Raw genomic sequence first — 26,702 nt, forward strand, 5'->3', positions numbered from 1 at the left:
CTTCCTGTATTGTGTAACAGCGTGACTCTTTGTTACAACTGCTTAAACAAAGAATAAGACTGCTTTGTCTGGTGAGGGAGATTTTTTAGGTATCTACTGTAATATGGAAAAACAAAAACCCTGAAGAGGCAGAAACACTAAAAGAAAAAAATATATGCACAGCAGATAAAAGTGTCTTCAGAAGGTGATGAAAAAAATATAAAATATAGTCAGAATTAGGTTCCAGTACTATGAGGTACTGTTTTTCCTACCCTCCTTTTTAACTGGCAGCCAATCACAAGTGGTGTTATTAGAAGGCAGTATTGGAGATGGTATTTTGAACATCTTCATCAGCAAGAGATAATAAATCTGGACATTGAGACAGAGGAAATGTTCTGTTGAATTTGTAGGTATAAAGAAAATTGGGAAAAATTATGTATGGGAGGGCAATGATGCTCTTTACAGAGCATATGCAGAAGATGCATTTTGAAAAACACTTCAGCAAATTCCACATAAACAAAGTCCTACACGTGGGTAGAATAATTACAAGTGTCAGTATTGGCCAGGGACTGACTGTCTGGGTAGCAGCTCTGTGGAAGGGACCTGGTGGTCCTGTTACAGAAGCTGAGGGTGGATCAGCAATCAATGTACTGTGATGCATAAGCAAGAGTGTAGACACCACGTTGGTTAAAAATATTATTTCCCTCTAAACTAGACATCCTCTGAAAGGCTCCTCTGAAATACTGCGGCTCTGATACAGCACATGCAGGCAATTGGAAAAATTCTGTTAGGTGACCAGCAGGATGGCTAGGGGGCTGCTACGTGTGACATGGGAACAGGCTGAAAGAACTGGAGTTTTTTTAGCCTGGAGAAGGGAAAGCACCAAGCCAGCACCATCCTGCACCAATCTTCCACAACCTGAAAGAAAGGGGAGAAGTAAGGAAGAAGGCAGAGCCTAACTCTTCTCAGAGATGCACAGCAAAAGAGCCTGAGGCAACAGTCACAATTTATGTCAAGGGAAAGTCTTGCTCGATATAAAGGGAAAATAGTTCTTGCCAATTAGAGAAATTAGACACTAGAATATCATCTGATCCTGCACTTAGTCCTTACTGAAGAGACCTTTGGACCAGCTGATCTCCAGAGACTCATGCCAGCTTAAATTTGTTACTCAATCTGTGTTTTCCATGGTTGCACAAAAGTACTACCCTCTCTCTCACGCCACAAAGTAGAACTTGATAGTTCTCCTGGAGTGGATGTTATCAGTATGGCTTAGAACTCTGTCCTGGGAAATTCACTCCTCATTGCTTGGCTACTTTCCTACTGTGCTCCCCTCAGCCTCCTCCTCCCTGAGATTCCTCTTGCTACTTGATCTCACTTATTTTACCCATTGAATTCTACTTTTGCCCTTTGCCTTTTGCCTCTTGTCTTATGTAATTTCCATATCTTTCTGTTTAAGTCATGTGTAGATGAACCTTTTCAAAAGCAATGTGAAAGCAATTCACAGCAATGTCATCTCAATGGCAAAGAGGGATAGTTCATGTTGCCTACTGATCCAGGCCCTTCACCGGCAGAGTCTATATCTCATGTCATTGACTTGTTGCTCAGGTGAAGGCTGGTATGTACAGACTTGTGCTACCTCTAGAAATACAGTCAAACACATTTGAGTAGGGTTCAGAAACAGAGAGGTCTCTGAAGAAAGGTGTGTGCTGCTTTGTTAAACAGTCAGGAGTTATCTATGCTCTGTTTTGGATTCAACTTTATCATGTGCTTTTATCTCATGCATTTTTTTATCTTCCCCCACCTCACTGCAAGAGGATATTAACTATGCTCATGCGTATTACCTTTCCTTCAATAAAAAGACATTCTATATGCCCAGATGAATTTTTAATGAGTCAATAATTAAGGAAACTCTTCTAATAATTCTTAAAGAAATAAAGGCCAAATTTCTTCCTGCCCTCAGTCTTTAGATTTTCACATTAAAATGAGTGATTCAGGTTTTTTATTATATTGACTTTTAAATGCTGGATTAAAAAAAAATCTCTTCAGTCTTCTGACAACTGAACATAAGTATTTCAGGTTAGTGTGAGTGCGAGCTGAAATACAGAATAGCTCGCAACAACATGCTGCATTCAGAGCTGCCGAAGTACATCTGCACCCACATGCCTTAACTAATTGCTGCATGACTTAGAAATAATTCCTTCTAAGGCATGTTCAGACAAAAAATGGAAATGTTTAACCTGTGCCAGCTTTGCTAAGTACTTGTTCCACAAAAAGACTTAACTGTGCTATGTTGTAAAGTCCTTGTAAGGCCTGCTGTCTGGAGAATTCTTATACTGTTTTGCAGGAATCCTTGGTGCAGTAAATATTGTTGGTGCTAATGCAGAAGAATCATTTCCAGCACTCACTTTTGGGACTAAATTTTGTCAGACAAAATTCAGTTGTTCAGTATATAAGGAATAGAGTACCTTTAACACTATCATTACTTTAATCATATTTCTACAATGGCAGTCTATACATAGGGGTCCAGTAACGTCTTTAATGACATGGGAAATTTTTAGGAACCTGCACGGGCTTGGCAGATACAACACAGGGCAATTGGAAAACTGGTACTGTCCCTGGCTAGCCTGCTTTCCATGGGACACCTAACATGCACAGTGCCCACTTTCACACATGTAGTACAGCCCCAGAGATTGTAGAGAAAGCAGTAACAGCTTTAGAACTATTGCACAGATGATTACACAAGACACTGATTTCTTTATTTATTGGAATTTAAAAAAGGTGACGGACTTACTTGTAAGATTGCATGTTCTGTAATGGGTGGCACCTTATAAATTTTTAAAATTTAAAAGTTTGTTTTGGATACATACAGTGTAATTTATGTTCTTTGGGAATAGTCATGAATGTGTTTGACATTTTACCCAATGAAAGGTCTAAAATCTATTTTAAAATTGCTTTTGAATATTCCAGATTAAGGCTGCTAAGGCTGATTGTGCAGCTTTATTTCCATTGTATTTTGTTGTTGAATATAATAGGTATCAATCTGAAATATACTTTTTATGAGTATATTGCCACTTACATTTAATATTCCAGTGAATATTCATGAAAAGTATCTCAATTTCACCCATAGCTACTGAAAAGTAAGCGCAACAGAATGCAAGAGTAAAAAAAAAGAAAAAAGTCAGTGATTTAGTTTAAGAGCTCAAATGAATAGTTGCAGGGATTATTTTTTTCTTGCTTGCATTAGTTACTTGTCTCCTCAGTCAGCTAGATGACTTAATGGATTGTCTGTACACATGCTTTAACACTGTCCTTCTTGAAATATTGGAAAAATAAGGAAAAATCATGGTTTTGAATGTCATAAGGGTAATTCCAAAGCCAGAAAACAGCAGCTCAGTTGTATATGAAAAACACACACATGCATTTTCAGCACTAAGTAGGTATAGGAAAGTATATAATGTTGTGTTAAATGATAACTTTTGAACATTGCTGGGAGCAAAGCCTTACATATTACTAACTTCTGTGTTATTTTTATTCATTGCTTTTCCTTTACTGGAGACTCACATGTACTGCTGATTCTCCAACACTGAAATTATCCCAGTAGGTTGGCCTAATTCTGCAGTGAAATTCTAGAGCTTAAGCAGTTTGTTTGATTCATCAGGAAGAAAGGGGTAATTTGCACTTCCATGTGATGAGAAGAAATTAGTCTTTTGTGTCTTAACTTTTTGTGCGCAGCCTGCAGCTGCCAACAACAATCTCCATTTCAAAACCCAGAACCAACAATGCTGGCTAAATCTGATTCAAAAACTATTGTGTTTGTATTTTAATTACAGTTTAAAGGAATAAATGACTGCCTGCTTCTAGAAGCTGAACAGTTCCTGTCCTCAGAATGTAGACTGTAGTATAAAACAGCAGTCGATTTAATAGGAGAGGAAGTAGCATTTGCAATAGCCAAATAGTTTGTCTGTTACAACACAGCAATTACAGCTTACATCCCGTCAAGTTATGCGTCATTCAAAAATGCCAGACCACATCTCAGCCTTTGATATCTAGAAATATGCACATATATTCACAGGAAGAATATATTTATATGGTCCTTATTACCTTAAGTAAAGAAAAAGATGAAACATGAAATAATAAAAAGGAGTTTGGGATTTTTCTGATCTTTGTTTACACTGTAAAAAAAAAAAGGGTGAGCCAGCTCATAAGGCACATTCTTTTTAAAAATAAAATGAGATGGAAAAATAAATAAATTCTTTTCAGAAAGGAAAATTTAATACTTTCATGTCCTAAAAAAATAAGTTACTGGAAATGAAGTAGCCTTTACATTGAAATTTTAAGGGAGAATATTGCTATTACGGAAAACTTTCAACAGAAGTCAGTAAATACCAGAATGAGTTATCTGTCTTGCAGCAATGTCTGTCAAGTTCTCAATGGAGAGACGTGCACTGTGTTCTCCTTCCCTAAAGCTCTCCACCTGTGGCTGGGAATGGTGTCAGCTTCTCCTGTTCTACTGGTACAACCGAGATAAGCCCCAGGAGAACAAATAAAAGATGCCTCTCTGGATGTGTCTTATGTTGCATTCTTGTCACTCCCAGACACAGACGTTTTGTATTCTATCTCATCATCAAGAGTCACAAGAAAACAGATGACAAAAAGGAGGGAAGAAAAACATAATTGGGTGGAGCAAAAATCTGTTATACGTCTGTAGTCTTGTCAAATTTAGTACTTAGGATGATAGGCACCCACCATTTCTCAGTGTAACATTATTCTGTAACTTTATCTATCTGTGCCTTTCAATCCTCAATATTTCAGTCCTGGCTCTCTACCAAGAAGAATATTATTCGGCTGCACTGATCTACTGATCTGAAGTGTAAAAGAATCACAAATACATTATTTGACAGCAGTCCCCTTACTCCGATATCAACCATTAGACACAGCTCTTGCAGTAGAGGAGGCTTTTAACTACTCCTTATGTCCTCCTTAGAATACCCATTCTAAGTTTACTATAACCTCCAAAAAGCCAAAAACCAACCTGAAGTCTTTATGAAATGATGTATAATATTTCAAAGGAAAGTGGATTTTACATAAAGTTTCTTATTCACTAAAGTATTTATTTTGTTAATTATGAAATTACACACAAGGCAATATTCAAACTAATCCATTTACCCAGAAATGGTAATGGAAAAGAATACAAACAGAATTACATCACTGCTGACTGTGGAAATGGAAACATAATTGAAAAAATATAATCTATCTGAATCACAGAAGGCAAAAACATGGATAATGGGATTGCTCAAACAAAATGGCATTCTTGGCATAATGCCTTCTGATACCATGATTAAGACTTCACTTGAAACATAAGAAAATAGTGAACAATGGCTTCTGATATAATTCTGTAGGGCCATTAAACTTGTCTTTCATTCTTTAGACAAATGTAGAACTTTAATTTGCTGGAAATCATGATCAGAGGAAGTGATCATGATGGATGAGAGTGTTCTGGTTTGGGCCAGCTCACCAACCAAAATCACAGCTGTCTTTGTCTGAATCTGGTGGGTTTCGGTACTAAGTGCACTTGGAAATAGCATAGTAAGAAAGGTAGAAATGAAGAATGTGAGAGTTGGGAGCAGAATTTATTTTTTAATTGCTTCATTCCTACAAGTTGAACTGTGTTATATGGGCATTTCAGGAAAAAGGAATACACTCCACAAGTTACTAATTTCTCTGGGATTGGAGAATAACTTCAGTGAACTTTCACTCCAGAGTGAGGCAAAAAGTTTCCTAAATATCTGGTGTATTAATGTTTAATAATGTTTAAATTTCCTGAACAAGGAAAATTCCAGTCAATCAGCAGTATGGCATTAACCTTTTTTTATTTACACGCAGTACTTACTGCAGCCACATATTGACTCAGATACCCTTTGGCATTTAGGATGAGCATCAAGCAAATGAAGGCCTGGATTCCTACAACTGGGACTGGTAAGCCAAGCATTTCAAAACTCTACAAACAAACCGAAAAAGAAGTGGAAAAATAGGATATATATATATATATATATATATATATATATATATATATATAGCCGCCAAGACTAAAGCAACCACATAAACAGAATGCTTCAAATTATAGGTTTTTTGAAATCTCAGTAGAATGTCATAACCACCTCTAAGAAATACTAACTTCCAGAGTTTACATAGTATGATATGTCATACAACAGAATGTGAAATTATTTGCATGTTTCAGACAACTGTGATACAAAAGCAAGAGTGTTGGGCTGATACAAAGGTCATAAGTATGGAGGACTTGCTCCTCAAAGACTTTTGCTTGAAGCTGGTAATTGCTGAATTTTAAGGAACTATAAAATTGACTAGTTTCATGTTTAAACTGTGAACTGAAAAAGTGTGTGTTTTTCCAACCTCTATAGTGTTTCCCACTCTCTGAGTTTTCTCCTGAGATATTATTTCTATTAAGACTTTTTAATATTGTTTTATTTTAATACAAAACCTCAAAAAGTCTCACTAATCAGTCTTTTTTAGGTTTGTCATAATCTCAAAGACTATACTTGGGACTTTTCTGCTAGGGACTTTGGTTAAAAGCAGCATAAGAGTATTATAAATCACTTTGAACTACACTAGCCACAGAACACACTAATGATTTCTGTTCCATTTTTGAGCATTGTCCGTATTTCAATGCCGTCTTTGTGATTTTATTTTTTAACCTTAAAATATCCTTCTTTTTTAAAAGAGAAAATTTTCAGGCTTTCTTTGTGGTCCCTTTTTCCAGGAATAAATATTATTCCTTTCGCATATTTTTCTAGTATTACTTTTTTATAACTTTCTACTTTTTAAGACAGTAGTAAAGATGTATTTATTCCTGCTGCTTAAGAAGTCTACCTAGGAATTTTTCTGTGAAAAATAAAGCCAAACAAAGGAGTATTCTAGTCTTTATATTCATTGCACTTTGAAGTACTGTCATATTAGCTTTTATTTTCTCCTCTGTTCTTTTGTTTGACTGAAGTTTTTTCACTTTTTCCTTTCCATGGTGTTTTGTATGCCAACAGCAGATAAAGTAATGGAAATAAACTTGATCATAATGAAAGTTATGAAAAATCTGCCAATGAAAAACTTTCAGAAAAAGTGGGAGTGTTTCAAAAACTTTCAAAAACTATGGAGGAGAGGTAAAGAATTTACTGACCAAATATTTTGATAAGATGCACTATAAAACCAATGGGAAAAGAAGTCCCTTTGAAAGAGAATGAAGGGAATTTGACAGACTGCATGGTGTTGAGCCAGATATTTTTAACAGAGACACAATACAGTATAGCAGCTAGTCAAAGAAAAAAAGATGAGTTTAAAGAAAATACAGTTTGTTCTTCTGTTCTTCTTCTTGGAACAACTCCACTTTGTATAAAATGTTGAATATTCATTGAACCAGAGAAGAGTAGTGAGTGGAAGAACTGTACCACCCAGCAGTTAAGAGTACTCATTTGGGAAGAATGAGGTTCAAATCTCTTCTCCCAAATGCATTCAATTATTTATACAATTAGGACTCCATGGGATAAAGTCAGTCACAACTTGTCAGATCAGTTGAGATGTTAGAACAGTCACTGGAGAAACAGTCACTGGAGAAGCAGGGAACCAGAAAGTCATGCCAGAACATAATGCACACCAAGGACTTAATACTGGGTCTTTTGCATCCCAAATAAGATCCCCAATCATTAGGTTTCTCTGCACCACTTTGTACCTCTAGTAAGGACCTTCACATGCATCTTTCATCTTGTTTCCAAATATCTTGGTTTTACCATGATGTGGAATAGGAAAATAATACTGCCTAACATTTCTTCAGCAAAGAAAAAATAAAACATTCCTAAGCCACCTATGTGCTACTAGAGTGTGTTTCTTTCTGACCCACCCCCTGCCTGTCCCACTTTTTTCAGGAAATTCATTGGCCGTGAGAAACTTTTCCAATGGATCATAAATCATAATGATGCATAGGCATCACTGATCAGAATTTGTCTATATATTCCTAATCTACTCAAGTATGAAGGCTGATAACATTCGAGTAGAGCTCTGAGGTAGGCTGCTGCTTTTCAACATGATAGTAATATGTAAGGAGGAAAAAAAAAAGGCAAAAACCGAAGAACAGCCTGCAACCAGCGAAATATTACAAATCAACCTGGTTTCATTTCTGTTAAAACCACCTTATCTCTTGCTGGTTAATGTGGAGATTACAGTTTTTAATGCCAAAGAAAAGTCAAGGGAACACCCTTTGTATTTGCTATTGTACTAACTTCATTTGTTAATACTGGGAAAATATTAAACAAATAAGACATGCCCTAACCAGTGGTAAAGAAAAGGGAGCTCCTTAGGACAGGCGGCTGTTGCTGCATGGGAATGGGACTGGAGTATGAAGTGAGGCAATATGACTTTGGAAGAATGGATTAAAAACAATGCATATCAATAATGAGTGGGTTTTTCCCATTGACTAAATGTATTTTCAATCAATCCATCATCACTGTCGACAGTAAGATGGATATCAAATGACTTTGTACATTTTTAGGGGAAGTTACTTCTTGCGCCGCATCCTTCTGTACTAGTCTTCCCCTGAGAAATTCCTTCAGGAAGACAATGTCACAGTAGTAAAAATCACCAAACTGCAATTGCAAATTGAAATTGCATTGAAAATGCATAAATAATTATGATCTTATGTACTTTAGTTAAACACAGAAAAAATTTCTTGATTTCAGGTAATTTTTTCAATTTCTTGTAAAGCATTCTGCTCACTGTTAGTTGTGATCCCTTCCTCCAAAGTCATCAAGTGTTTTATCAACCCCATCCCTATTCTCTTGCTGAATCCAGACATAAATACCATAACACAAGTTTTGTAGCATTTATGATGTTGATAAAAGCAACCCAAAGATATTTACAGGGGATTATTAATTTTCCATTTACTGTAAAACATGGAAAAAATTAAGTTTTGAGATAAAAGAGTAAAACAAGGGTGAACAGAAAATTTTGCATTTTGTCTCTTTGCTCTATGTTTGGACATCTGGCTTTACTATACCAATTGCCACATACAATACTGAATGACATCCAAAATCTTTTATGTGGCACTAGGAATAATTTTTGTAATTTCATAATAGAAAAGGTGTATCATCAATACAAAAGCAAATTCCAAAGAGATTTTCATTAATATCAGCTGCCTTTCAGCAATAGAAAGAAGTCCCTAGGTGTTTTTTCTCTAATTACACACAGAGTAACTACATATATGAGGACTGTAGCAGAAAGCATATCATGTGTCATTATTTCACAGAATCACAGAATTGCTAGGATTGAAATGGACTTCCTTAAATCATGTAGTCCAATGCTCCTGCCAAAGTGGTGTCACCTAGAGCAGATGACACAGGAACACATCCAGTTTGGTTTTGAATGTCTCCAGGGAAGGAGACTCCGTAACTTTCCTGGACAGCCTGCTCCAGTGACACGCTCAATGGAAAGAAGTTCTTCTGTATGTTGAGCTGAAACTTTTTCTGTTTTAATTAATGGTCGTTGCTCCTTGTTCTGTCTCTGGATACCACTGAAAAGAGTCTGGCACCATCCTCTTGGCATCTGCCTTTGAGATAATTATACACATTAACAAGTGTCCCAGCCTGCTCTTCTCAAGACTAAACAGACCCATCCTCCTTGATCTCTCCTCATAAGAGATACTCCAGACCACTCATCATCTTCGTGACCCTTTGCTTGACCCTCTTCAGTAGCTCCTTGTTCTTCTTAAACTTTGGAGACTAGAACTGGACACAACAGTCCAGATGTGGCCTCACCAGAGCTCAGTAGAGAGGAAGGAGGCCACATTCTTCCTGAAGCACCCCAGGATCCCATTGGCTTCGTGACTGTCCGTTCATTTAAGCCACACATGCTTACCTTACCTATAAGGATGTTATGGGGGACAGTATCGAACAGCCTCACTGAAGTCAAGGTAGACACCATGCACTGCTCTCCCATCATCAGCCCGTCTTACCCTGCTATCATAAAGGCAGTGAAATTGGTCAAGCATGATTTACCCTTAGGGAATCCATGCTGACTACTCCTAATGACTCTTTTCTTCTATGTGCTTGATGATGACCTCCAGAATGATCTGTTCTATCACCTTTCCAGGGATGGAGGTGAGGCTGACTGGTCGGTAGTGTTCTTCTTGCCCTTTTTGAAGATGGGAGTGACAGTGACCTTCCTCCAGTCCTCCTCAGTTCTCTGTGATTTTTCAAAGGTGATGGAGAGCTGCAGAGCAACATCTGCCACTTCCCTCAGTACCCATGGGTGTATTCTATCAGGACCCATGCATTTATTGATTTTCAGTCTCCTCAGCTGATATTTCACCCAGCCCTCCACAACCAAGGGGAAATCTTCCTTTCTCCAGCCTCCCTCTCTTACCTCTAGGATCTAGGTTTCCTGAGGACTTATCTCAGCAATAAAGACTGAGGAAAAGAAAACATTCAGCAGTTCTGCTTCTCTGTGTCTTCCCTCACCATGACATCCATCTGATTCAGCAGTGGCATCACATTTTCCACAATATTCCCTTTGCTGCTGATGTACCTTTAGAAGCTCTTCTAGTCCTTGGTATCCCTTGCCAGACTCAATTCCAAATGTGCCTTGGCCTTTCTCCTTGCATCCTTATGTCCTCTGAAGATGTTTCTAGAGTTCTCCCATGAAGGGTGTCCCTTTTTTCCCATCCCATAGATTTATTTCTTCTGTTTCAGATTTACATGCTCATCTGTGCAAGTCTCCTGCCCTCTCCGTTTGACGTCTTGCTCACTGTCCTGACCTTGGAGGAGGAGATGCTTGAATATTGACCAACTCTCCTAGACTCGCTTATCTTCCAGGGTCCTAAATGATGGAATTCTTCTAAATAGGTCTTTGAAGAGGTTGAAGCTGTCTCAAGTTCAGGGTTCTAGCCCTGCTTGGTGCTTTGCTTTCTCCATGCAGGGTCCCAAGTTCCACTGTCTCATGGTCTATGCAGCCAAAGCTGCCCCCAGTTCATATCTTCAATCAGTTCCTCCTGGTTTGGTAACTCCTGTTAGTACAAGGTCCAGAAGAACACCTTTCCTTGTTGGCTCTTCCAACTCTTGTATCAGGAAGTTATCGTCAGTGATCTGAAGAATTTGCTTTCAGTATTCCCATTTCTAATATATTTGTGGAACTTTTTATTTTTATTTGTAATATGTCCTTAGAGTTGAAAGTTTAATTATCTGCATTTTGCATTTTTATGCAAATGCGTATTTTGGCTCTGATGGCTACCTTCCAATTTTAAGTTCTTTTCAATTTTAAAATAATACAAAATTACCTGGTAATTATCTTATGGACCTAAGTACAGGCTTAAGACACTCTCAGTATATATCCTATCTTTTTTTATTTGAGGAGCTTTTTTGTCACATTTTGCTGCTATATATATTCCTAGATTACAGCTGGTGCCCCTTGAATCCAAACTGTCAAGAGATACTGTCTACCAATTTCCAGAGTTTATTTACTGAAATCTCCTTTTCTGTAGGACACTTTCTCTTCTGTTACCATTCCTTACAATGACACTTAATTTCTCATTAAATTAATTAGTTATCTTCCACCTTCAGATAATACTCAACTGTTGTTTATCTTTTAGTACTTTCCCTTCATTTCATCCAATTATTTCTTAGGAAGTTTGTCTAAGAAGGTATTTGAGTTGCTGGTAGTTAAATTAATGTATCACCAGACTTCTTCTGTGTCTCCCACAGGTAACTAGAGCTAGAACCCTTTTTATGACATTGTATTTCTTTCTGCACACTTTTCCTAACACTTTGACCTGTTCTTGATGCCCAGAATAAGTATTTATGCTGAAATGATATTCTTGAATTTCCACTTCTGATCTTAATGAATAATTTGTACTATGATACCACCACTTCTATCAGAGTTCATTCTACCATATTTCCTTGATGTCAGTCTGTCCTAGCTTTGGCTGCATGCTCAGTTTATCCTTGCTTCTCTTTATTTCTTTACTCTTGCCATCAGAATATGATCCAGTAAATCTTATTATTTTCTCCCATATGGTCTTCTAGCTGCTTTGTATTCTCCTGTATGAGAGAAATCTCTCACTAGGCTATAACCATATTTTTATTTCTAGTAATATTTTATTACCTGTCTCTTTCAAATTTTAAACTTGTCTTTTTTTAGGACTGAGAATCTGCACGTGGAAATATCTCTCCCTTTGCTAGTTTTTCATTTCTTGGATCTTCTTTGTCGAGTAGGATAAAGCTTTACAATTGATTCTGATGCAAAACATTGTTTATTTTAAAACTATATTTGTACCTGGTTGACTTTTTCTCATATTTTTATTTCTAGCTTTATTACTGCAGCCAACCCTCCAGCACTCTGTAGTCACCCTGAGCTGCTGTTGGTCACATCTAGCATATCCTTAGCGCTCACATTGAAAGCACAGCTAACAGTAAGAGAGCTGGATTGATTAGTGCAACACTACCTGCTCTCCAAGAGGCAAAATCAGCAGGCAAATTACTGTACCAAGGCACTTCTAACCCTTTCACCCTTTGTTTCTTTTGGGATTGTGGCTGTAGCTTCACAGCTGCAGCTGCACGTCATTTCTCCACATTGATTGTCATGGTTTACTATTGGTTTTTACAATGACAATAAATAGGTCTTGAATCCAATAACAGTAGGACTTGGATAGGAAGTGATCGTTGCTTGCTGACTAGGATGATTGGAATAATTTTAGCATTTCATTAATTCACACCTTTTCTTAATTTGGTGTAAGTCTTGTAGTACAATTAAAGTGGAAATAAGTCTATTCTCAAAAAGTCCTCTTTTTCACACAATAAAAAAGTTTAGAAGGTATTGCGTGGATTTTTACTGAACATAACTATTTTTATTCTAAAAACTGTACACTGCTTTAGCAATATATAACTTTTTTCACTTTTTTCCAATATGTATCTCCCAGACTTTCCTTTTCTTCAGTGAATCAAGATGTGTATTTCCAGTATATGTAGTAGAGAAACTGAATTTCTTTTTAAGATACTTTGCTAACGTTATATACAGCATGAAGTGGTATTTTTTGAGGTTTGGTCAAACATTTTACCAAATAGAACATGTTTATTCTTTAAGTATTCATTTTCTGGAAAGACTGTTCTGCCTGAGGAAGTCATAAACTAGAGTACAAATGAGTTTTATTGGTCTCCACAGTTTTCAATATGAGATTTTTTCAGAAGATTTTAGATGTTTTAAAGATTTGAGATTCACAAAAGGCCATAGAGGAACGACAAAACTATTCCCACATAGCAGTGCAGGAAAAGTAACATGTATGTCTTATGTAAAGGTATTATGTATCAATCCACCTGAGATAGCGCTGAAATACTTGAGAAAAAAGGTCTGACTCACCGGAGCTGGATGATTTAGTCAAGCACAGGGAGGAAATGTAGCCTATATCTGTTTAAGAGAAAAGATGATGTTGAAAATCAATAGCTTTGAAAAACACAGGCAAATAATGAGGGAGAGCAAGCAAAACAGAATTTTTAAGGTTTGGGCAAGGTGTCTAAAGTTTCAGTCTTTTTTTACCTAGTGATGATGTTGCTGTTGTTGTTGTTGTTTGTTGTTTTGAGGGGTTGTTTTTTTTCTGTTTTTGGTTCTACAAGGCAATATATTAATTTCTACCTTCAAATGCAGAATTTTGTGGAGAACTGACACTATCCTGTATTAGTGATTTATAGATACAGCTTTACTTTATCAGACTGTGTGTATAAATGCATTTTTATGTGACAGTAAAGAGCAGTAAAAACCTGTCATTGAGTGTCATTATGCAGGTAGAAAGGGAAGCAGTTAATGAATGAGATCTGCTATTAATGTCATCTCAATTCAAAACCAAGACAAGGAAAAATTATTCTTGGATGGATTGAAAATAGTTAAGGAAAACTAAAAGAACGAAAAATAGTTATCTGGTGATGTTTTTTAACCAATATGGCTGACTATTTTGACCTGAAAAATTGTTGGCACACCTAAATCAGATTGCCTAACATATATAAATTACCAATGTTTCCAAATATGCCCTTGTCCAAATGCTTTTAACATGCCTAGTCCTGACTTTATTATTGAAATATCCTTTCCTGCCCTATTGTTTCAGTTCTCATTGTTTATTTTTAGCTACATTTAACTATTTTTAGCTTTTGCTTATTTGTAGTCACCTCGGCAATAATGTACATTGACTAAATTTGTGCCTGTACCTGAGGTCTCATGTTACCACAAAGGTATTTAATTGAGAGTACTAACATTGAAAAATGGATGTGTTGACACTTAGGTATCCACCCAGGCCCATTATCTTCTGTTCTTCCTAAGGTGTGGGAGCTTAGTTGAGGTGATGGTGAGCATAACAGCTGTCACCCTGATGGATTTGCAGGCAGAGTGATCTTAGCAATACAATGCTGCGAGCAGAAGTTCCACTTCTCCAAAATTTACATTTGGAAGCAATGTGCCAGTTGTGTTATGAGGAGCTGGATAAGCCTCACCAGCAGCAAATCTACTTAAGGCAACTAAACCCCCAGCAAACCAGAACTGCATCCAGGTCTTCCTGCCTTCTTACCACGAGTGAAGTGGACTGCACAAATCACAGTGGACTTGAATTGTGGTTCTATTCTTTAACTTCTCTCCCAAAGGGATTTTGCGCAGGCAGTGCAGAGTCCGGATGACTCCTGTCACCACAGAAATGAATACCAAAAGGAGCCTGCCATTCTTCTCTGCAGCATGTACTTAAAAGAATGAGAAAAGCAATAAAAGTAGGTATTAACACTAATTATATCTGAGAACCTGTAAAGCAAGATATTCTGCACATGGAGATGTCAAGATGAAAAACTTGTTTGCCCAAGATAAATTTGTTTTCCTGGTGCCTCTTGTTTCTTTTAGGCTGTGTTACCCCTCTCAAAAATGAGGGAGGAACTAAGAACTCTAAAAACAAAGATATTATGCAGAAAAAAATGTCCACTTTTCTTTGTACTTAGTTTTAAGTTTTCTAATCCCAAACAGAAATTCTAAGCATACAGTACCTCAATGACAATAGGGATAGACTGATGTACTGTTGCACAGATAAAAGATATGTCTAGGAGGCAAATAATTTAAGGCTTAATTGTTAGCTGCCTTGCATTATGGAGTGTGATAATGATGACACATTTGGCAAAACTCTTGCCTATGCGTATTAAATTTCTGCTTTGTATCCTCGAGGATATTGTCCACAGCTGGAATAGAAAAGTAGTCACTTGTTGTTTAGTGCAAGTGTGGGCACATTCATATGGTGCTCAGGTCTGCACTGATTGTTCAGAAACTGTAATGGAGGTACAGACATAGAACAACACAATACCTGTGGTAAATATTTTGGTCCTATATTCCTTTACTAACCCAGTAAAAAGGCACTCATAAATGTTAAATTTTCCAACTCAGACAGGGTCTGATGCTATCTGGCATGTACCAGCTATACAGTGAAAAAGAATGTCCATGTCTACCATGCATCTGATGGGACTTATCACTCCAATTAGAACCAGTTAAACTCTTCTCTACAACGGGCTTTCAAATTTAAGCTCATTTAGAATCACCAACTACAGAGTTTCACTCTAGAAAACCTCTTTGTGTAAGCTTTCTTAGTGTGGATAATTAAATATAGTTTTCTACTTGGTTTTACTTTTTTACGGAGTAGGATGCAGGATATTGACCGAAATGCATAGAAATACTTTTTTTCTCACATCTGTATTTTTGCATAGGAAATTCATTATGTGGACTAATTAGTTAGAATTTAGTAGTACATTTTAACAGAAAATGCTTTTTTAAACACTTTCAATTAGAGGCCTGCTCACTCTGAAGTTTAAACATATCTGTGGTGGAAAATATCAGTTTGGATGACTCACTCTTTTCCCTTCCAATACTGAATAAAATATAGAGCATTAAAGTACTTGAATTGCCTTAGGGTTTAAGTCTTCTGCTCACTGAAATTTTCCAAATTAAAACGTAGTGTAATCTATCTTATTTTATGGCATTATAGTGCACTGGATTTCTAGTTATTCCAGTGAGTACACAAGTCTTGAGAGATAGAAATAATGTTGGTTTGACATCAAGCATTTTATTTATCTGCATGTAAATCTCACTGGATTTGTGAATTTGTTCATATGGATATCTCTTGCCAGTAAAGTCAAAGCAGAGAAGACTGGATATCCTGAGCCTCAGGCTATGAAATCAATCTTCCTTCTTTATTTTATTACCACTGCCTAATCTACCTTGCAAGTTAGATAGAAGATAGAGTAAGATATTAGAAAGACAATATTGTATTTCAAAAGTGAGCATCCATTTCAAGATTTCTATGAAATTCTGCTCTGGTGTGTTTCTCATGCAGCTCTATTGACTGTTGAATCTGAATAGTAATGAAAGCACAGTAGCTGGGTCTTTGACCATAAGTAGTAGTCCTGGAAGGATATTCCTGGAATTGAAGTTAGCCATCGAATGGACTCTTTGGCCAGAAAAGATCCATTTACATAGATGACAGATGACAAACCACCTACTTCCCAAATTCCTCAACCAATTGAAGGTATCATGCAAGACTGCTGTGCAAAATTGCTGCCATGCATTTGTGTATCCAGTGCACATCTGCTTGGCTACCACTGAGAAACAGCGTGACCTCAAAAATGCAGAGTACAAACATGCAGCTGTTAACTGTAGATGTGTGCTTTATGTGCCTGGGTAGAAGTCATGTCTGTGGCTCTGTGTGCTCTTTTAATAAAGTTCCTCTGTGAAAGCAGAGGTAAGGGGATTTCCTTCCTCCTAAAAATGTTGACGATAAATGCTGATATATCATCAGTGTCAACAACAGCTTATCCTGACGGATCAGGAGAAATTTTTTATTTAATTTTGCTTTGATTTTCACTTTGCATCTGATGCCAAGTTCTTTTAAACCTCGAATAAAACTACCTGCAGCCTCACAGCAAACATATCCTTTGCTTTGGTTTGTCTGAAACAGTAATCTAATGTGGATGGGGAATGTGCAAGTTCATTTCAACATGTCTGTTTCAAAGAAAAAGTCCACAGCTGTTGTGGATCTACTTCACATTATGATTCTCTTTTTTTATCAAAGGTGATTGGAGCTCTGACCCAAAAGTGTAGGATTTGGCTCTAGATTGTTAATGTTACTGGCATCAGGCTGCTTGATTAGTCCTGTGTGATCTGAAGAATATGTGACAGTTTATCATTGTGATCCTTCGGCCAAACCCAGTAGATGGGGCAGGGGTGACTGCTTTCCTAAAGCACACTTATGTGCAAAAGCCCAGCCTTGTGGATCCTGCTGCTTCAGCATTGTTTGTACCTTTAATCTCACATGAAGGTTAGAGAGAAATGAAAGGAGCAGCTCTTTCTGTGGGAAAGCTCCTGGGAAAGTCTTAATCAAACTGAAATCAAATAGCGATTTGTAAGCAATATATGACTTACAGACATCTAAGTAATAGCAAAACACATATTTTCCTATATGAAAGAGTGTTTTGGAGTTATATGGAAATCTTTTAAGGAATTGATAACATTCTGAAGCTTCAGTCAAGTGTTAAATTCCTAAATAATCCCCTTCATTTCCGTCATGTTTCTTTGCCGTCCTTCCTCGTGTGTTGTTTCTGCAGCATCATTTGAAGTCTGTCACCCTTCTTACCATCCATGTTCCATTGCTATTAACTAATGAGGAGCTCCTTGAAAAAAATTTGCTCCACTAAAATCGTGTTTTACTCTTTCCACCTTCCCACACATCATCAGAAAAATCAAAGAAAATAGACCTCACAGAACTCTGCCACTATTAATTGCTTTTTTCAGGGCTTGATGAACAGGGATTCTGTTCGGGGTCTTTGAGTCCTCCTTCTAGTCATGGTTAAATGTATTTGCTACACCCTTTTCCTTATTTTATGCAATTGGCATGAAAAATAATTTAGTAAAAAGGAAATAATAAATATACAAATTTCCTAATCATATATGGACATGGTTTTCTCTGGCATTAAAAAAAATTTGAAAAATTTAAAATGCATATATAGAGAGATTGCTTTTCATACGTGAGTGGTGTTTTTCTAGCCTTGAAAACCATAGCTGCACATGCCATTTGTAGTTGAGCTAACCTAAGACCTTGATATCAAGTATAGCTGTAGAACATAGTCAATTCTTGCATTTTCTTCACTTCTTGGCTGAGAAAACTGGATATTGTACCTTAATTATGTCAGGCTATGAAGAGTACAGACAAGGGTCATAGGATGATAACTGTAATTTTTAACATTATTATTTATGGTAATATCAGCAGTAAAAGAAAGATGTGGGTGTATGCACAGTTATTCAGTCATATATGTATATATAATGAAGACAATAATTTAGATTTAAAAAAAATCAGTGATTAGAAAAAGAAAGCTGTATCTGGAAGTGTCCAACTGATTCAATGTAATAGGATCATTTCCTGAGCAGGAATTTTCTTAGTTTTATTTACAGGTAAATATTTTATGTATATCACTCATGCTTTGCCATGAGTTTGAAGTATGAAACCAAAATGATTTTTCCTACCTAGTAACAGCTAGAGATTAGCTTCATTCCAGACATATGTCATTTGTTGGGCAACCTATCATTCAATTTTAAGTCCTCTTTAAGAACCATGATAACTTCTAAAGATTGTTGGGTTTACTGTGACACAGTGGAAACATTCACTCATAGATCAAAGTAATGTTAAAATGTGAGGTTTGAAGGGTAAATTCTGTGTTAAAACACTAAATGGTGTTTCAAATCCTAGTGGATGACTGGGTTTAAGATTTTTTTCTTTAGAAGGTCATTCCTGATAAAACATAGATAAAAATATTACAACGAGATAAAGGCTGGTCTTTACACTATTTGTCTTTGCTTAAAAGTAGTTTTAGAATAGATTCAGATAACCTGGAACAGATTTCTGCCTGGGTGCAGTTTTTCATAGATTATATGGATTATACCTGAATAGAAATTTAGTCAAAGGGGAAAACCTAACTCAAAACAGCTTTCAATCCACACAAGCAAAAGTATAAAATTAGTATAAACAGTTTTCCGTATTAAAAAATATAAAGAAAATGGAACATACTAGACTTTTGTAGCCAATCTCTATAAACACCAAGGCAAAGCACTGAAAACCAGGATGTTCATGCATAATGTTGTTTTCCTGCTCCTGTGAAATAATTATTCCATGTCTGCGTTACGCACATGTACAATAAATACTACTATATATATATTCCTGGGTAAGACAGATAGATCTCTTCATTTAGAAGGGAAAATTTATCTTATTAAAGACTGTATTGAATAAAGAACCTTACAGTTTGAAAACCTCATTATGAAATGAAAGAATAAGCAGTAAACTTTGGAAAGAGGCACAAATTATTTAAGTTTTGTCTTAGGAAATTTGATATTCTGAAACTTCTCATAAATGTTTTGCATTTCTGCCAATTAAATGCTTAGATGAGCTCTGAATTTTTTCTTCCATACTCAATAAAGATAGCCAGGAAATATTGCAAAAATGAAAGTTCAGATCTGCACTGCTTGGACATCTAACACTATTTAGCAGAATGGAATTTAATTTTAAATAGAAGCTGGTAAGAAGATTATTTTCTCTATAGTGCTATCATAGATGCATAATGAAAGCTTATGCTGGATAAAGAAAGCAAAAAATTGCATGTGACCAGCTAGCACAGTTTGTTTAGCCCTGAGACTTGCTTTTATATTGTCAGGCATTGAAACTGATGCGTGAAAGTGGATGAACAAAACCTTAAGATTTTCTAACATTGGTGAGAATGCATTACTGCTTTTGTCTCAGAGGTTAAAATTTCTGGAAAGCCTATTTGGTATTTTCCTGGGCCTACAATGAGAGGGAGAGGTAGTACCCAAAATGAAAAGTTGCGTTAACTGCCTTAGTTAAAAAACGGTAAGGATCTGGTGTGAAAATAATCTGAGAAAAATAGAGAGGACCCCGGTGAATGGTGTCATGGCACCAGATACCTGCAGGAGGAAATTAAAAACTGAAGGGAAATTTGCTATTAGTAATTTCCTGCCCTTTCTTATTAAATATGAAAGTGTGACTTAGACAATTCTTTTTCCTTTCTACATCAGACCTATTTGTGACTTTAGTTTACAGTGTCAAACAATTAGTTTGACCTTTCTCCAGTAGCAATGTGTTATTTTCTAATTTTATATCTGCCAAAAATGTGAACACGGCATTCATTTATATGGATCAGTCCTGACTGTGTTGACCAATTTCAGTCATACATTAGGGTCACTAAGACATGGAAGACATTGCATAGAAGTTGCATTAGTAGAGACTTAGATGAAGCTGGAGATTCTCTCCTCATAGATGCCTTGGATACCCTCTGTTTTGAAAAGAAGAATTTAGCTTTGTTGGATACTGGAGGTCTCACCTGTGATTCAATTCGTTAGTCTGAAAAAATTATCCTGTTCTTAATTTTCTCTAATCTCATTTTGAAGAAACCAAAATTACTCTAGTAAAGTTGAAGGTTAATATAAACTCAGGCAGCTTACATTCTGTGTTCAGAGTTTTAGAGCACAAATTTATAGCTTACCATTTGCATTAGTAGTACACCAGAGGAAAAAGTGTCCTTTGATTAAAGGGACATAAGATCAGTCCTACAAGAGAATCTTAAATTTCATTTTGTTGACACAGTTACTCCACTCTACTTCAACTTGTGTGTTTCAAAGTTAATGTGCATTAGCATACATAGTTAAAACCGGCATCTGTTTTGTTAGGGCTTCTGAAAACTTGCTTTACTAGGCAAAGGAGGGAAGTCATGATGTGTACTACTTCTACTGATGATCCTATAGCAAATCAAATTTTATTTATGTAATCTCAAGGTTAGCTGTTATTGCTTATCCTGTGCACCACATTGAGGTAGTTTTTTGGGTTGATTAATTTGTTAACCAAGGCTTCAACTTCATAAGAACATATAGGTTCAAATAATTTGATACATAAATGCCTTTTGGTATAAAGGCGTTTGTGTTTTGTTTGCTTCTAGTTCAGAAGGTGATTGGCCTGAAGGGAAATCAAGGAATAATAAATATCACTGAAGTTTTTCATATGTTGAAAGAGAAAGTTAATTATGCCTGATCACTATTTTAGGAAAATATTATTCAGCATAATAAATAGAGAAAATCTGCTCAAGAAGCTTGTATATAGCTGTTGTATCAGAAGCTAGTTTTTAATATTTTGAGGATATAATATTTTTTTTATTGTATGACTGCTGACTCCAAAATATCTTGATGAAAGAATCCTGCCTTTAGAACTACGATCACCTTTGGATTAAGGCATTGTTCCTTTTCATCCCAAGCCTCTTCACACTTATGGTAACTAGGAATGCACATTTAGATAACACTTTAGAGAACCTCTCACCTATGTTGTCCAAACTGTATTTCTTACTGATGTTTCTGTCTTCATAAATACACTTACTAAATTGCTGTTGCATGATCTTCTCAGTCATATTTCATTTTTGTGTATTACTGAAAGATTAAGTAAATGACCATATAAATTAAGTGTGAGACAAGGCCTATCTGAGGCCAACATTCACCTCCTGTTGCCTGGCTGAATTAAATGCCTGAAGCCAGTAACGCTGTTAAAGCTATGTCTGCTACAAATAGAGTTTCATTTCTCTGTGTTGTCATCACCACATTACCTGACACAGGTGACAAAACTGGAAACTTCTACAGTATAATACAAATTACTCTTAAAGATTTAATACAGCTTCTTAAGAAAAAATTTGAGATATAGCCAGCACAGATTGGAGACATGGCCAACACAGAAGATGTCCTGAACTCTGACAATTGTATAGAAACAATCTGTTTCTATACTTCTACTAAAGTCAGCATAGGCTGTATTATTCCATCTGAGCACTGTTCAAAACGGAGAGGCTACATACACATGCTTCACTGTCATGTGCCTTTGTGGGGGATTATGTGGATTTCTAGAGTCCTATTTAAGAAAACAAAACAATCATGGCAAAGCTGTGCCATGGTTAAGCTAAAAAAAAACCCAAAAAACAGTGCAAAGCTCCATGGGCTTGGTCTTCCACCTGAGTTTATCTCTCTGTAAGAGCAATCCATGTAAAAATACCATCTTTCAGCATGGGAAGACAATTCTGCCATGCCACAGACAGAGCTGGTGCAAATACCAAAGCCTCTTCATCAGGGTGAGTTTGGAGCTGCACCAAGGGTGGATCAGGCCTTGCGACAGGCACACTTCATAGTAACATGAACTTCAATCTTTCACAAGAAACTCACAGCTATTAAAGCTTTTTGCAGTTCATACCCTGAAATAATATCTGCTAGGTATTGCATCAGAATTTTCATCTTGACAGTTGTATGTAAGGAAGAAATCCTGACTCTTTGGTTTTACTCTTTGCTAAGGAACAGTATATTCTGTTTTCCTTCTCTAAACTATTTCAGATTCTTTAGTTCCTCTTTCAGTTTTCAGTTTTTGTTTTGGTTTTGGTAGAAGGTTTTGGTTTTCTTTTCCAGGTGGAGGGTTGTCAGTTTTTCCTATTTACTTTTGTTTTTTCAGCTAAAAATGCAGGTTGTAAAGATGACCCTGAGGGGATTCTGCTGGAGGAATCCTCTCAATTGTTCTCACATGCCCCCACATCCTCTCTGTAAAACTGTGCTGTTTTCAGGTTTGTTCAGAAGGCTTTTTTGCATCATGGAACACCAGAAAGAAAAGCAAGCCTTCCTTACAAAATGACAGTGACAGTGACACTGAATATCATCAGCAATAGCAATTGTGATGATGATGTCCAGCTCCTCAGAATTAGAGTTTTGAAAACAGGATAGAGATGTGCTGTGAAGGAAAGGTGTGAATGTGAGTTGAATTTTCCTTTACAGGCTTCACCCAGGAAGGGTCCATGGCTGTGGGAAAAAAGAGCATCTGGTTCTAACCCTTCAGCACCAAAGCCAGCAGGGATTGAGGGTAATGAAAGGTGCACCTGACTCACATGCATAGTGCAACTTAGAGTTATTGTTCATTATCATTGTATTACAGAATAACAGAATATTTGGAGCTGATAGGGACCAACAAGGATCATAAAATCCAAATAGAAGTAAATTACCCATACAGGGATTGAACCAGCAGCCTAAGGTGCTTTTTAGCACCAAGCTCTGACCAACTGAGCTAATCTCAAGGTTACTCATTTCTTTCATAATTGTTGTGAACTGTAACAAAGTCTTGTTTAAAAATTAGTCCTGTCACTTCTTTATTTAATTTCGTATGGAGATTTCACATTACCTCAATTTTCTTGCATCCTTAATAGAAGCCTTCCAAGAAAACAAGTACTACTTTTTCCAAGTTCTGGCTTCTGCAACCAAGAGGCAAGAAGCTGAACACAGTTTTAAAGCTTTTTATTGATCTAGTCTTTCTCTTTATTCAGATTCAATTAAAAAAAAAACTTCTTGGGGATATGGATTCACCAAAATTGCACAAAATAGAAGTAAATTAACCCTGTGTCCTCTGGAGATTGTTAACAGCATGCAATCATCCTTCTGTCTCTTAATCCTCATTCTTTTTGTGTTTTCTTTTTCAATCTCCCACCTTTACTTACTGAAAATGGCGCACAGCTAGATGAAAGTATTGAGTAAACAGCAGGGAACTTGACCTTTCCTACGTGTGCCACTGAGATCCTGAGGGCTACACTGAGCTGCAGACTCCTTCTTGCAGCCCCACTGAATGCATACCATTCATCTGTAGCTACTGAATGGGTGCAAGACGCACATCTTATGTGCGCGTTACCACTAATTGGTGGACTTGTCTTTATTCTGTGAGCAGATGTGCTCCTAACGTAGGAAGCTGCTTTCAGGATAGTGGGGGATGTAAATTAGACGTACTCCATGGTACTTCCCCACATGGAGTTTGTATTTTCTGTGTCCATGAATGGCTTCAAAACCTTGAAAGACAAGATTGCCTGTTATAGAAATTTACAATGTTTGATATTTTACAATGCTTGTTATTGGGTCCTGTTCAAGGATAATAGTCATGGTTAGCTAGTAGTTTTCTTCTGCAAGACAAAACGAGGTCACTGCCTATTTTTTTTATTTAACTATGCTCACCAGCAGAGAGGAGCAACCAAAAAGATACTATGTAAATATATTAGAAGTAAATATTGCCCTAGTTAAAATGAGCACAATATGCGGGTCTAGTATGCAAAACTAATTTCTCTGAAAGTTCTTTTCAGTCCTATTTTAAAGTCAGGATGTATGACACATTGCTGGAATAAACACCACATCTTGCCTGCTTATGCAAGTTTGCTAGTGTGGGGACACAGTAAGATGTTTGCTTGCTTGAAGAGGTACATGCTACCAGTGCCACTGGCTCAACTCCCACTGACTGTGTGACTCGGGCAGAATTCATGATGCATGGGTTTTGGTCAAATATGCAACCATCCCCCTCTATTCTTCCTCGGTTCCTGGGCTCATTGACTATTTACACAAGCTTCCAAATTTGCATGTAAATCCAATACTTGCTGTGGAAATTCACAGCTGAGTCACCCTGAATATATTTGTACTTGAGCACAAATGGTTTTGCAAACCTTCAGCAAACTAATAGGCTAAGACTGGGTACTGATACCAAAGCTGTCTTGCTCTTGGAAGTGCCTAAAACCTGTCTGCCTAATAAAATGAGCAGGGACTATTTTCCAGGTATTATTTACAGCTAATATCCCCTCCCTCTGCCCCCCCAAAAAACCTCCAAACAAAAAACCAAAAAAACCCAAAAAAACCTAAAAAAGCCCCCCCAAAAATGTGCCAAAAAACAAAAAAAAACCCAAATTAACTGAATCAAACCAAAACTCAGAGGAAAAAAAAGTGAGAAAAATAAATAAGATGTTTAAAAACAATTTTAGTCAATTTCAAAACAAAATTTGCCAACATGTTCCTAGAGAAATTATCTTGGTACTTTCCATGAGGTTCCCTTATATTTTGTGCAGCCCAGATTTATGCAAAATAATTTGCTGATATCTCTATCTATCCACCCAGAGGTAGCTGTAGCCAAGTGATATTACACTCTGATTTTCTAATTGGCCAATAAAATTTTACATGTATGATGTGACTCAGGAATGAGATGTGCTTCAAATATTTAATGTGTATAAACATAATCCTTAGGTAATGCTTTAGTCTCTTTTGTCTGTGAAGCAAACAGACATGCTCTGCAAGGAGATTGGATTGGAGACATCCAAATTTCATATTTGAATGGGAGTAGTTGCAAATTTTCTAATCTCATAATCTCTTTCAAAGAAAAATATATGTTGCTGTCTACTCCCACTAAATAGGTTTCTGTTAAGGATGCAGAAAAACAGAGGAAATGTGAAACTTCTGTGGAAAATAAAATAAGGGAGGGACAGGATTCACATGTGAACAAGACTCTGTTACAGCTCCCAACAATTAGGAAAGGAACTGGTGCAGTTATAATGAACAATGACTCTGAGCTACATGGTGCATGTAGCCATTTATGGGTTAGCTGCACCTCCCATCAGTTGCCTTACTCCAAGGTCCACATCCATGGGTGTGCATCCTCTTCAAGAGATTTTTGTGAGAGAACTGTTTATGTAGTTTTTCACCTACCACCCTGTTTATTTGTGTCCTCCATGTCTCTTCTCCTACTACAAAGAGTGAGTCAAATTTTTCCTCTCCTTGATAAAAGACAGCTTGCCTTTGCATTTAAAGACCTGATTGGCACATAAAACAGCTATTTTGTATATAAATAAGACACATGCCAACACTGTGAAAGTTACGACTTCAGGGTTTACAGCTTTTTTTTTGCTGGGCTTCTTGCTCCTTTACCCTAGAAAAATCTGCTTCTCTACAGGTAAGGCTTTCTGCAGTAAAGAGGCTCATTGCATTTTTAGCTGTATAAGGCAGCCTGTGTTTTTTATGGTTTTGGACAGTTTTCTTGAGCTAGACAAGAATGAGGAGTCTAGGAAGATCATTATTCAAATACTAGTCAAAACTGGCATAGAAAATATTGCTGTTGGTAAAAACAAGCCTGTGGATCCTGGGATCTTTAAAAAGGCCTATGTAAATTAATATTTTTAGTTGTACTGAATTCTAACTGGATTCAGATGCCATGCTCACATGAGCACCCGTGAAAAATCACAGCCTAAAATACTCATAATTTGAATTCAATGAATCTGGAACGTTAGTTTTGCCTTCTACATCTTACTAGAAATCTTCTGTTAATTCTCTGTCTCTATATAGTGTGCCCAAGTCCTTGATTCCATATAGTTAAAGTTGTGTACTTGGGCCTGCATGTAGTCACCAGTTCTTCAGGACACAAGACAATCTACATGTGTAGACTGCAATGAGTCTGGATTTTAAATGTGTAGAACTGCCATGCTTGCACAGTATCTTTCATTCAAAAGTTGCTTGGTAAAACATCTAGAAACAAGGCAGGCTGTGCAGCTGGACTTGGCTAAGGATGCTAGATGTGGTGTGAGAAGCCAGCATGGCCAAGTTTGTAGGGCAAGGCTGTGCCTGACTAGATGAGAGAGTGTAAATCCCCTGTGGTGCCATTGCCTCCCTCCACTTCCAAAAGGGCATGCACTCTGCCATGCCTTCCAATTCAGTACCAGATTTACCCGCTTCAGGTTCCTTTCCATAAAGAAAAAAAAATCTGGTTCTTTGAAACTGGAATGTTTATGAACTGACAG

The sequence above is a fragment of the Ammospiza caudacuta genome, chromosome Z (assembly GCF_027887145.1).
Source record: "Ammospiza caudacuta isolate bAmmCau1 chromosome Z, bAmmCau1.pri, whole genome shotgun sequence".
In the NCBI taxonomy this organism is placed as follows: Eukaryota; Metazoa; Chordata; class Aves; order Passeriformes; family Passerellidae; genus Ammospiza; species Ammospiza caudacuta.